We start from the raw sequence: 13,521 nt of genomic DNA on the forward strand, positions 1-13,521 counted from the left end.
GTCTTGGTTAAAGCGACAAGCATTTGGCCACAAATCCCACTCGGAAGTTTTCGGCGGGTCTTTAGCAGTCGATGGCGATCGGTGCACTTGCGCTGTTGGTGATGGTGCGCAAGGTGGTGGTGCAGATGCGCACGTGGTAGATAAATCCCGCCTACGTTGATACACCGGCCGGATCCAGATGGTGTCTTTGATCAGCATGCAGCGTATGCTTCCCGTCAACTAAAATGTTACAACGCAGTCTTGCTTTTAGGGACAAGCATTTGGCCGCAAATTCATTAGCCCCCATGGTCACACTATAGTAAACAAATTCGATTTTTCTATTTTCTAGGCACACACTCTTGAGCACCTGTGAAATATTTGCGATCATCTATACAAGTTTTAATGTTTTCTGTCTTATTAGTTGTATTTGGTTTTATTAATATTGATACTCGTAAACTGCTACTTCTGCTGATGCAGCAAGGTAAAGGCCTTAGTCAAGAGGTTTACTCCTTCCTTTTGCCTTATCTTGTGAGTAAACCTTGTATTTGTTTTGCCTAAATAAAGAACTTGCACTTGAGCAAAAAAAAAATGTCGAAAGATTAATGCGGTCAATCACTCTCTCGTTCCATGCGGCTGGCTAACAGAAGCGCTTGGCACATGCAGTCAAAAATACACATGCCGGTCTCCGATGGGCTTAATAAGACGTCAGCAGACATATAATTGTTCAAGAAAGACCGAGACAGCTGCAAGTAGAATTAAGCATGATGTTCTGCTTATTGCCGCATAGTCTAACCACCAGCACAGCGACCACGAGAAAAACGAGTATCCCTCTTGGTTAAACAGTAGTTTTCAAATCTCATTTTTTTTTTCATCTGCAGCACACTTTGCTGCTTCCTTATGTTGAGCGTTCAGTTGATGAGCCTCTCTCGATAATTCATCTACATCCTTTATTACTTATTGTCGAATGGCTTTTTTACACTACCTTAAATAAATTTATAGATTAATTTAGCTTAGTAATCAAGTGAAAAGGCTAGAAGCTTCTTCCTGCTACTCCATGTCACTTCCATTCGGGCAAAGCACCTGCAGCAGACGACAAATACCGACTGGATCGAAAGAGCTAATAAACCGTATATGTGCCCATTCAAACAGCGTCCCGACAAAATAACTTTTTACTAAGGATTAGTTACAGAGAAACACTTTTCTTTAGCGCTTTAGATATATTTTCGACGGATTATCATCTGGGCCGTCGTGTACAGCGATAAATTGACTGAAGGTAGTCACTTTCGATATGTATAGCTAAGCATTACTGCGCAAGTGCGACCCTTCAAGACAAAACCCTTAAGTGGCTTGTTGCAATGGCTCATACCCGAAAAAAGCGGCGTCTAGTCCAGTGAGACAAAATATCATCAGCAATGGCTCATACCCCTGTAAGCAAGCAAAGATGCAATGGCTGAATATGAATGAACGAAAGAAAGAACGAAAAAAGAAACGAAATAGCAAAGAAAGAACAGAGAAAGGAGGAACGTACAAATGAAAGAAAGAATGAAAGACGGAAAGAGAGAACGACAGAAACAACGAAAGAACCTTTAGGTAGTGCATTAGGTGCTCGCATGTGTCGTCGCGGAGGTCAACCTACAGCGCCATTCGCTTACTCCACACTGCGGCTCGTTATGTCTTGCAAGAAGTCTGACCTCTCCGATCGTATAACTTACTGCATTACCACGTGTACAGCAGACTTTCACCTTCACGTTTTACACGAGCCTAACATGCTGCCTAACTTTTTGGCATCCATTCACCATGTAAGCTTGAATATCATCGTCCAGCATGCGATACAAGTGTGTTTATTAAAGAATGGTATATATATTTACTCCTTCACCGGCGAAACCAAGTGCAATCTTCTCACATGGCTTTCGGCCACTCTTCGGGCCGGATCTTTGGCCGGCGGAGTTGATGCTCGCAGGATCGTCGAGCGCGACCGCCTACCGCGGTGCCTTAATTTTCGAGGACCCTCGTCTTCTTCTAGTCCAAATCTCTTTTTCCATTTTTTCAGGGAGCACGACGGAGGTATAGCATACGCCAGAGGAGCGCCGAAGCGCGAAGCTCTACGGGGAAGCGCTCAAAGTATTTGAAATTTAATCACGCGGCGCAGCCGCACTGCTCCTCTCCGTTCAATTCGGCAGGCCCTTCTCTCCTCCCCTCGTGGCCCCAGGGTGGCCTCGGGGGCCGCCAGAAATCCAACCTCCTCCCACTCCCAAATTTGCCTCGCTTTCGTGGCGCGACAGACTTGGCGGCTGCCTCTGCGGAATAGAGTCGGCGCTTTGCATTTCGAAGAGAAAGCCGTCACTCATCGGCGCGCCGCCGAAATTGAATTCTTTACGAGTGGAAGCGAGGAAGAAGCGGGGGGGGGGGGGCGAATAAATTGTCAGCGTTTGTTACTACTGTGCCCGTTGTTGTTCCTGCAAGGCCGCCGTTTATTAAAACGACACGAGCAGTGTATAACGTGTGTGCTCCACTCACGTCGGGCCGCAGCGGATACGAGAGCTGCGAGTTTGCGATCGTGCGCTAGGGGAGTAATGCTCGCACGTCGACGTTATCCATTTTTGAACCGTACAAGGTTCAAAAAGCAAGAGCGCAGATCGTGTACGCGGAAGGCATCTTGCGTCGAACCTGGACGCAAGATTAGCTAAATAACGCACTGCTGCGTTAAGAGCTCGAACAAAAGCAGCGGAATCAGTCCAATTTTTTCAATGCTCCTTCATATTGCATCAAACAGTGATACCTGTACTTCCCGGTCTTCGTGAATACACCTTAGATCCTAAATCTTATTGATGCTTTGGGTTTGCTCCCACTTCTTAGCGACAATGCAAAACAGTTCTCAAATTCTAATTTCTCAAGATGTAAAATGGAATGCACGCTTAATATTGCTTCCAGTCTTCTTTAGGACATGCCGGAACATTTCAAATGCTCAGTTTATAAAGAAACAAACGTAACTCTGTGTGGTAAGACAGCTAAGCAAGCATAGCCGAGAGTGAGTTATGGAGTGTGAGCTGAACAATAAATGCGGCTCGTGCACTGCTAAACCAGAAATGTTCCCTCCACGTGAGCAGAAATAGGGGCAGACTCTATCTTTTCGTTTTTGTTTGACTGATTTGGCAGTGGATGTGGTAAGTCTAATGAACAGGAAACATTTTCCGCGCTTTACTGCCGCATAAGGTTCTCGGCTTAAACTGCTCCATTGGTGATGTACTTGACGTGAATCGGCGCAATTCATCTCCCAATATCTTCTCCCACGAGAAGAACAGGCGCTGCCCGAGGCTTTAGAGTGAATGTATGACAATGGTGACAATGACAATGACAATGATGTTTATTTGCATCAGTACATCAGTACATGGCGCGAGGGGCCTGCAGAAAAAGCTGCCCCATTGACAACTTGACGAGGCCGCAGGCCCCCGCATTGGCTTTTGCGCGGCGTTAGCAAACACAAAGGCAGTAGATCATTGTTTAGAAATGTCATTTATACCAAATTGAGCACCGCGAAGCATGGGAAGCCAATGAAGAAAAAAGTCTGCTCTAACAACAGGGCATAGTGCAAGACATCTCCAACCAACAAGGACAAAAAAGCAATGATAGGCATAACAGCATCGCAACTGTTCGAAACACGAGGGCGAAAAAGATATAATCAAAACACAAGCTGTAACAATAATATTTCTCATACAAACTGAAAAAAAGAAAAAAAAACAAGAATATAATCTATACAATGGGACTCGTTAGTTTCAATAAGGGAAAATTTGCGAAAGCGAGGGAAACAATCTAGTGCGGGCAGAAATAACTATACAGAGCTTTAAAAGAGCTTTTTTTTCAATCCATTGGTTTTGTTGTATAATCTATCCAGTAGCCTTGCCAGGTTGTTACGAAGAGTTTGCTGACCGTATGTCATTCTAACGGTTTCTAATTTCCAAAACTTTCTTCCTCGTCGTATATGTTGTAACGTTGATTTTTAGATCACCTAGTGCTCTTAAAAAGCTGACTCGATTGTTTATTTCCTTTTTGTATTCTCTACAGAGCCAATAATCGTACATACTGGCAATTGGCGTTATATTGCATTTTATGAAAAATTCACGTGTATGAACATATCTTGGAACGTTTTCTACAACTCGTAAGAATATGTTTTGCAGTACGTAAAGTGTTTCCAAATTTCTCTGTGTGGTAGTAGTCCAAACTAAGTGACAATAGTTTAGACTAAAAAGAAACAGTGTGTTGAAAATCAGCATCATTATGTATGCCCATTAAACGCTCTTTGTACTTAGGCTAGAAAGGCTGCCGCTGTATAGGATATGCACGTGAAACTCGTGGTAGATCAAAAAAGCAAATGGGGGACCAGTGGAAGAAAAAGAAGAATATAGCGAAGCAGCAAGTGATAGCTCACGTTTAAACCTTAATTTACATCATCAGCGCCATTCGTGCTGGTCTGATGCCGAAGCTTCAAAGTGATCGTACTTGTGCAGCTGTTTGAGGTAAGGGTGCAGACTACAGTTTACATTTGTTACAGAGCCCTAGGCTGGAATAATGTAATAATTCTATATTCTAATTCTTGTCCTTTCTACGCTTCGTCAGAGCCCTGAGCGGTGCTCCGCCTACGTTGTGATCACCACGATCACAGTGGGGACATTCCCTACAGTGGACACTGTAGGGAATGGTAGATGATAAGTAATAGAAAAACGATACCAATCGCTAAATTATAGCGACTCAGCTATCACTGTGCACTCCAAGGGCTGTAATGTTTACAGCGATGCTGTATAGGGCACTTTTGAGCCCTATCCCACCTGTACCGTATGGCACGATGGCAGAGTGTTGAAGAATGACGTGACGGGCTACTATGGGAGACAAAACGAGCCGCCGTGAGGATGAAGTTGAGGGGACGCTCGCTCGCACACCGAGAGAATCGCAAAAGATGCAAGTGAAGCGGCAACAAAGTGCGCAGATGGGACACTGCTTAACAGCTGGAGGCCAAGTGAGCCACGATCTAGCCCAGAAAATTGGTTCGAGGAGTTAGGCGCAACGGTAAAAGAGCCGGTGCCGTAATGTTCAATTAACACTCACTGTGGAAGGCAGAAGTGAAACATTGTTCTTACCATGACTACAATAGTTGCAACTTTCGAGATGTACAACCGGGACGCCTTTAGGGTACAACACGCTTTTTTCGGCCCAGGTGCTTCTTTGTCTGGAAAACGACGTCGCATATAAACAGGGTGTTTCAGCGAAAACTTGCAATTTTTTTTAAAAGTTGCTAGTGGCAGATAGCATGATTCTGGTTCATGAGCTGGTTTACTAGAACAGGCAGACATTACTGGAAAAAGAAATTGAAATGCATAATCGACTAATTAACAAAATCTCACTAATTATTTTTAACGAACTACCTTATGGCACATATTTCAATTAACAAATTCTAGCCATGAAGTTCGTAAGGCGGATCCACTTGGAACGAATTCTCAGAATGACACCAGTTTTTCATTCTCGAACTTTGCGGAGAAATGCCCTGCCGTTCCAGTTACTTTTGGGCTTCAATGCATGAAGTGATATTTTGTGAAGAAAGCAAATCGGAACGCCAATACATTTCTGCGCAAAGTTCGGTAATTAATATCTCAAAACTGGTATAATCCTGAGTGTTCGTTCTAAGTGGATCCGCCTTGCGAACTCCACGGCTAGAATTTGTAAGTTGCAATATGGGCCATAAGTTAATTACTTAAAACATAATCAGTTAGTTTTTGTTAATTTGTCGATTATGAATTACCAATTTTTGTGCAAGTAATGTCCGCCTCTTCATGAACTAGAATTGTGGTATCCTGTCACAGCCAACTTTTAAAATGTTTTGAATGTGTTCGCTGAAACACCGGGAATATAGACAAATTTATGTAGACCACGGAAAAGCTATTCATAGAAAAAAACTGTTCATCCAACAAACGTATCCAGGGACGCACACTTTCATCATCGATTTCTTACTTACAGGACATTGCCATTCGTTCATTTCCATAAGTACAATAATTTCTCCGGAATAAAATTACTTTAAATTGCAGAATAGGATGTTATTAATGTCACAGTGCAACTTAACGAGTGCTCCCGAAAAAGTATACAGTTTCCGGAACAAGGCGACCCAGCTGGTACCTTTCTATAGGAAAAGTAATCGCTATGAGACCATGTAAAATCGGTTAGGCAGAACTTTGGATGAAATATTTTTATACCGTAATAATATTCTTGACATAATGAAAACTGATCTCAAGGTCTATTTATTTTCTCAGCAGTTTTGTATTTAGGACTATGTTATGTACTGGGGCTTGAGAGAGAGAGCAAATGATAAAGGAAAGGTAGGGAGGTTAACCAGGAGTGAGCCCGGTTGGCTACCCTACACTGGGGAAAGGGAAAAGGGGACGGAAAGATTAAAAGAAGAAGAGAAAGTCTACTGGGTATATCGTTCGGTCACTCATTCCGGATCACAGACGCTGACTCAATCCAGTAGCCTTCAAATATCGCAGCAGAGCTTTTGTGGCCTTTTGTAGCTGCGATATGCGAGGCCATGGTCCCAAGATTTTCTTCAAGGTGAACGGTCTTCTATCTAGCTGATTGAGAGCTGTGCAGAGGTCATGTCTTTCGTTTTGAAAAGATGGGCAGTAGCACAGTAGATGTTCCATAGTTTCCTCGGCACCGCAGGCATTACAGTCGGCGCTATCAGTCATTCCAATCAAAACCGTATATGTATTGGTGAATGCGACGCCCAAGCGTAAGCGGCACAGCATTGTTTCTTCATTTCGCAGAAGCCCTGGTAACAGCCGCAGTTGCATAGAGGGGTCGAGGGAATGCAATCGTTCTTGGGTGAATTCAGGTGTGTGCCACTTCTCTAATGTCATACGGTGTGCTACCTTGCTTAGGTGTTGGGCTGCGTCGGTCCGCGATAAAGGTACAGAAACAAGGGTTGCTGCTTCGTGTGCTTTCTTAGCAGCTTCGTCAGCGAGGTCGTTGTCGGAGATACCGCAATGGCCAGGCAGCCACTGAAACACGACGTCGTGTCCTTTCGCTATCATACGATGGTGCATTTCTCGTATCTCCGACACTAGTTGTTCACACGACCCGCGACGAAGAGATGACAGAAGACATTGTAAGGCCGCCTTCGAATCGCAGAATATTGCCCACCGATGAGCGGGTTGGTTGTTAATGTAATCAATGGCACCTCGGAGGGCAACAAGCTCCGATCCGGTCGATGTTGTCATGTGACAAATCTTGTATCGGGCGCTAATTGATCGTGATGGTATAACCACTGCGCCGGTGGAGCTGGTCTGAGTGGAAGAGCCATCCGTATATATGTGGACTCGGTCAAAGTAGAAAGTGTTCAAACAATCCAGAGCTGCTTGCTTCAGGGCCAAGGTAGGCAGGTCGGCCTTCTTTCTTATCCCTGGAACCGTGAGACGCACTTGAGGTTGTTCTAAACACCACAAAGCTGAGGTTGAACGTGCTGAGGGTGTGAAGCCCGATGGTAGACAGGCCCGATGGATGCTGACCTCGTTGGAGAAGGGCGCCTGTGGTCGTCGTTCTGGCAGGCAGGCAACAGAGCTTGATTGCATGTGTGAAACATGACAAACATGGGCCCTAAGCTTGTCGATGCTAATGTAAGTCGCGATCGGATGGTCCCGAGCCATTATAATGGTTCCTGCTGTTGAGGCGCTCCGCGGAAGTCCTAGGCAAACACGTAGTGCCTGTGCTTGCACGCTCTGTAGTTCTCGAAGATTTGTCTAGCATGTTTTAGCAAGCACGGGAGAACTCTAACGTAGCAATCCGATGAAAAGTGCTCGATATAACTGTAGCATGGAGCCCACCGACGATCCCCATGTTTTCCCGGCGATAAACTTAAAGACATGAACAATAGATGAGAGCGTCTTCTTCAAGTGGGCAACATGAGGGCTCCAAGAGAGGTCCCGGTCCACAATGACACCCAAAAAGCGATGATTTCTCTTGTAGGAGATAGGCTGGCCATTAATGTATACTGGATAACGAGACATTGGTTTTCGTGTAAAAGCGACTAACGCACATTTTTCTGTTGAGATGGTAAGGCCTTGTGTGTGAAGATAGTGAGATGCCTGTGTTGCTGCTTTCTGCAGCCTTGCGCGAACCTGCAGACGAGTGACCGCTGATGACCAGATGCAGATGTCGTCGGCGTAGATTGAGACACTCACTGTTTCCTGTAGGGATTCCGCCAGCCCAAGAAGGGTGAGGTTGAAAAGAATAGGGCTTAGAACCCCACCTTGGGGAACTCCTCGGCATGTGTAGTGGTCGGTAGTCGGACCATCTTCCGTACGTACGAACATGGACCTTTGTGTCAAGTAGTTCCTGATCCATCGATATACTCGCCCTCCTAGTTCAATTGTCAAAAGTGCGTCTAGAATGGGTTGATGGGAAACGTTGTCGTAAGCGCCTTTCACGTCCAGAAAGAGCGCTACTGATAATCGTTTCCAAGATTTTTGCTATTCAACAGATGACACAAATCGATGACACTGTCATTCGATGAACGGCCTCGTCGAAATCCCGCCATAGGATCAGGGTTAATCTTGTGGTGTTCTAGGTACCATTCGAGACGCATGAGGATCATGCGTTCCATGAGTTTCCCGACGCAGCTTGCAAGTGCTATAGGCCGATACGATGCCAGTTCGAGCGGCGACTTTCCTGCTCTTAGTAGCGGTACCAGGCGGCTGCGTTTCCACTCCTGTGGGACGACATCATCTTGCCATGAACTATTAAAAAGGCTCAGGAGTTCTCTTCGTGCTTCTCGGCCTAGGTGGCGCAAAGCAGTATATGTTATGCCATCGGGCTCTGGTGAAGACGAACACCTACAGAGCGCCATAGCAGCTTCTAATTCTTGCATAGAGAATGTAGCCTCCATACTGGTATCTCGTGGACCGGGGATGTCGCTTAAAGCCATGTCAGGGACTAAAACTGTGCCGCCGGCGATTTGCGCGCAAAATGCCTCTGCAACGTCTATCTCGCGGCGGTTTTGATAGAGAGCGAGGGCGTTAAAAGGGTGTCGTTGCTGGGGTCTTGAGCAAAGAACGCGTAGGGTACGCCACACACGGGACAATGGCTTGCGGGGGTCTAGTGACTCGCAAAAGCATTTCCATCTTTGATCCGCTAGCTTATCCATTCGGCGTCTTATCTTCTTTTGCATGCGCCGAGCTTCTCTGAGGTAAAGAATTGACTTTGTGCGCCTGTACCTCCTTTCAGTACGGCGACGTATTGTACGAAGCCTTTCCAATTCAATGTCATTCTCTGTACGCTTTTTCGAATCTGTGAAGCAATGCGTGCAATCTTGCATTGCGTCTGCAATTATGTCTCCTAATCTGCGTGCGATATGTTTCTTGCAGGTGACTTCTACTCGATCTTGAAAGACTGACCAATCGATTTGGCGAGATACATCCGGTAATGCGGCGTCTAGACCATTGATTCTCACATAGATCGGAATATGATCACTTCCATGGATTTCAAAATCAGTGAACCACTGCACGCTCGAAGTCAGGCAACGTGATACCAAAGTCAAGTCAAGGCAGCTACTCTACGTTGTTCCTCGCAGAAATGTCGGACTTCCGTCATTTAGAAGACACAGGTTGTGGCCTGATGCAAAGGATATTAGTGACCTGCCCCTCGAATTTATCCTGGGGCTTCCGCATATATGGTGGTGAGCGTTGAAGTCCCCTGTTATTATCCAAGGACCGGGAGTAGTAGCCATATCTTCTAGTCTTTTGCTGTCAAACTGACTTGTTGGGGATAGGTAGACGCCAATAGTAGTAAAAGACAGCCTCTTCTTTTTCACACTAACACAGACGTATTGGTTACCGTCGTGTGGCGCTACGGGTTGCGAAAAATACGTTAGGTCCTTGCGAATATAAACCAGAACCTTACTACTACGGGCACACGTTGTTGAAACAAAAGGTTCATATCCTGATAGTCTTATGGAGGCTGATAAGTTCGGTTCACAGATCACCAGTATAGGAAAGTGGTAGTCAAACACGAACTGTCGAAAATCCGAAATACGTGACCTTAGGCCTCTCGCATTCCATTGGAATATGGAGGCACTTCTGACATCATCCCAGAACGATCGCTGTTGCTGTCGATGAGCCATGGTTCTGCTGTAGAAGTTCTCAAGCACTGGACTTTTGACGGCTCGCTAGAACCGGATTGATGGCATCCAGCACTTGCAACGCACTTCGATCTGTTGGTGTCTGTATCTTGTCCAGAAGAACGCGAATAGCACTCACCAGAGAGCTGATCATGACAACAATTTGTTCATCTTGGTCCGTCAGTTTATCAGGAACAGTCGAAGTGTCCCTTGCTGTAGAAGTCTGATTTCGCTCAGTAGGAGCATGTAGCTTCGGGAGTGCAGGCCACGCGTCAGCAGCAGGGCTGTTCGTTGCATCTTTGTCCTTTGAGCTGACTGCGTTTGGCCTGGGTGGAAGAGTGGGTGGCAGTGTACGTGGCTGGCGCTCTGCAGAGGCTTTGGAGGTTTGTGATCGATGTCGGCGACGCGATCGTCGCCGCCTAATAGATGTTGCTGCTTCTCGGTGAGACGAGTGGTCTCTAACCATCTTCCTCAATATTTCCATTTCCTTGCGAACTAAAGGATATTCCTTCGAAGAGGCATCGTGAGGGCCGCTGCAGTTTGTGCACTTCAGCACACTGGCTTCGCACGTGTTAGTTGTGTGGGGCCCAGTGCAGCGAGAACAGACGGTAGTGTTCTTGCACACACTACTCACATGCCCAAACTTCATGCACTTCCAGCACTGCAGCGGTTTTGGTATGAAGGGGCGAACAGCGTGTCGGAAGTGGCCCACTTTTACATGCGATGGTAGGGATTCGCCTTTAAATATGATTTTGACACACCGTGACGTGCCGAGACGAAACGCGTTTGTGATGATCGTGTTTTCTGTAGCTGGCTTGATTAAGATCGACAGATCGGATTTGACAATGGTCTCATCAACATTGTAAATTACGTCACTACTGATTTGTTTGCCCAGCGGAATATGAGGGCGGACTTTCATCCCGTCAAGTTCCGTGACATTGCGCAAAGAATCCAACGCAGCCGCGTGTTCTACGTCAATCGCTAGGACGTTCTTACGGGTGTTCACTCTGATGTCTTCGATTTCATTCGGAACCAGTGCCTCTAGATGTGAAGACACGGCTTGCCTGTTGAGGCGTCTCAGGTTGTCAGTAGCGAGAACTGTCGTGAACAGGATGGTGAGCTCCTCGGTATTCCGCGAAGATCTCACGGTGGACTCACTCGAATTCGAGGATGCGCTGAGAAACCTTCTTTTTGCTTTACGACTCCGCACCAGCTCGAAGACGTCGTCACAAGAATCTTCACCGCGGACATAGTACTGCATGGTGTCGTCGCTGTCAGTGTCGCTCTCGGTGCCGTTGCGCTTCCTGGAGGCAGCCGCCGCGGGCACTGCCGACTCCGGTGGACGCGCGTGAGACTCCATTTCCATCGCAGTTAAGGAGGAAATAGCAGTTCACTGGCAAAGTCTAAAAAAAATCCACAAAATAAATTGAGCTGGAAGACTCGGTGTTCTGCCTGAAAGGCACTTCCTACTGGGGCTTAGTTTCTATGGAAGTATAGGACCTGAGATATAGGACCTGTTGTATTCTTCTACATAATGTGTAATTGTTTCTTTGTAATTTTTTGTCGCATGGAGCACATAGCGCACTTCGGCCTGTTGAGGTAAATAATTCAACAATTTCACTAATTACCCTTTTAATTATTCACTTTAGGGCACATATTCCGTTAGCGGAATTGATTCCGAGCAGTAATGAAGTTACGCCTACTGAGGAGGAATCCTACGATTAGCGCCACTTTCGAGATATAAACCTCCGGAATGTCATCTTAACTGCTTCTTGCACACTTTGGAGAAACTGTTAGCTAGAATGCCTATTGATTTTGTAGGATGCTTTAAGGCCCGATATTTCAAAAGTTGTGCTATACTTACAATTTCGGCTAGTCAAACATGACTAACTAGTGCTAGCTTCAACTCGCAATTTCCACATGTGTACTAATTATAAAGCTTAGTAGAATTTTCTTTAGGTAGCTTCCTGGACATGTCGAGTTGTCGCGAAAGTAAAGTTCGCGTTTTCCATAAATGCACCCGAAAAGGTGGATTAGCAGTATCCGCGCAAGGCGATCTTTAAAACACGTTCGCACTGGGAAAAATATAGCAATAAGAAAAAAAAGGAGGGAAAGAAAAATGCAGGTGGCGTATTTGTCACAACAGCACGGTTTTGTATTTTGTTATTGGTGAAATTTTGCCTGTTTTGTTCTTGTGGAAGTTTTTTGCGCTTTCTTAAATTTTAACTACCATTAGCAACCACACTCGCAGCTGTAGTCTGTGTCTGTATAAGGGCGCAAGTACCCTGCCAAGCTGTCATGCGACAAGCCTTTATTTTTCGTCCGTGCTCCCTGCATTTCTCGCGTCTAACATGCAGAAATAAAGTTGAATTGAATTAAAGAGCAAACAGAGCATCGAACCGCAGAAGTAGAATGCAACAAAACGGAATCCGCAAAACACAGAAAGTGGCTGCCGCTTTCTCGGTCGGGTGCCGACCGGAGTCATCAGCTAGTTGGTCACTGTGGGTGAAAGCGATTCTCAGAGCTTTTTAGATCTTCGATTCCTTTTGTCTTTCGCTTTTCATGTAACTGCACGTCGTCACCGCTCAAAGCTTGCTCCCTCATAACGCATCGAACCACAATTTTTTTACTTGAAATGTCGCGCTATTGCTGTTGATGTACGTTAAGTGTTTCGCCAGAAACCATGCAAGATGATGGGGAACTGAACTTGCCAGAATGTGCGTCTGTCAGTCCCTATGTGATGCAATGAAAAAAATTAACCCCCGCCATTCTCCTTATTGAAGCTTCCTTCGCGATTGCTTCATTTTTCGCCAACCTCGCTCAACGCACGAAGTGCATGACCTGAATGAATGAAGTGGTTGGCTTATCCCTCTGCTTGGCACGTCTGAAAAACGGCCGCCAATTTCATTGTTCGATAACTCGTCTCTCTATTACTGACATTACCTTGCCGAGTGTTTCTTCGTGACCTCACAATCTTTGTGTTCATGAGTACTTTCTAATTACAGTTCTTTTTAATGAGAGAAAGATATATATGGAAGTCGAAGAATTCTCAAACGTGCTACTCAAGCGAGCGCTGCTCATCGAAGGCTGGTTTGGCTTGCCAGCAGGTAAATTCTTTTCCTATTATGCACCAAAGTGATTGACGAGACTCCAAATCCAGTTAAGTATAGAGAAATGCAAGGCTCGGCATGGTGCCAAGAGAGAGAGAGAGAGAGAGAAGAAGAAGCCCCGAGGTTGGGAACAATGTAGAATATTGAATCCAATGGGTACAACGTAGCGTGCGAGCTTCCACATTGCCGTCGACTGAGGAAATGATTTTTCAACTGCAAGATAGCCTGATCGAAACTTATAGATCACCTACATTCTGTAGGCCGGACGATCCATTA

This window comes from Dermacentor andersoni, chromosome 1 (genome assembly GCF_023375885.2).
Source record: "Dermacentor andersoni chromosome 1, qqDerAnde1_hic_scaffold, whole genome shotgun sequence".
Classification (NCBI taxonomy): domain Eukaryota; kingdom Metazoa; phylum Arthropoda; class Arachnida; order Ixodida; family Ixodidae; genus Dermacentor; species Dermacentor andersoni.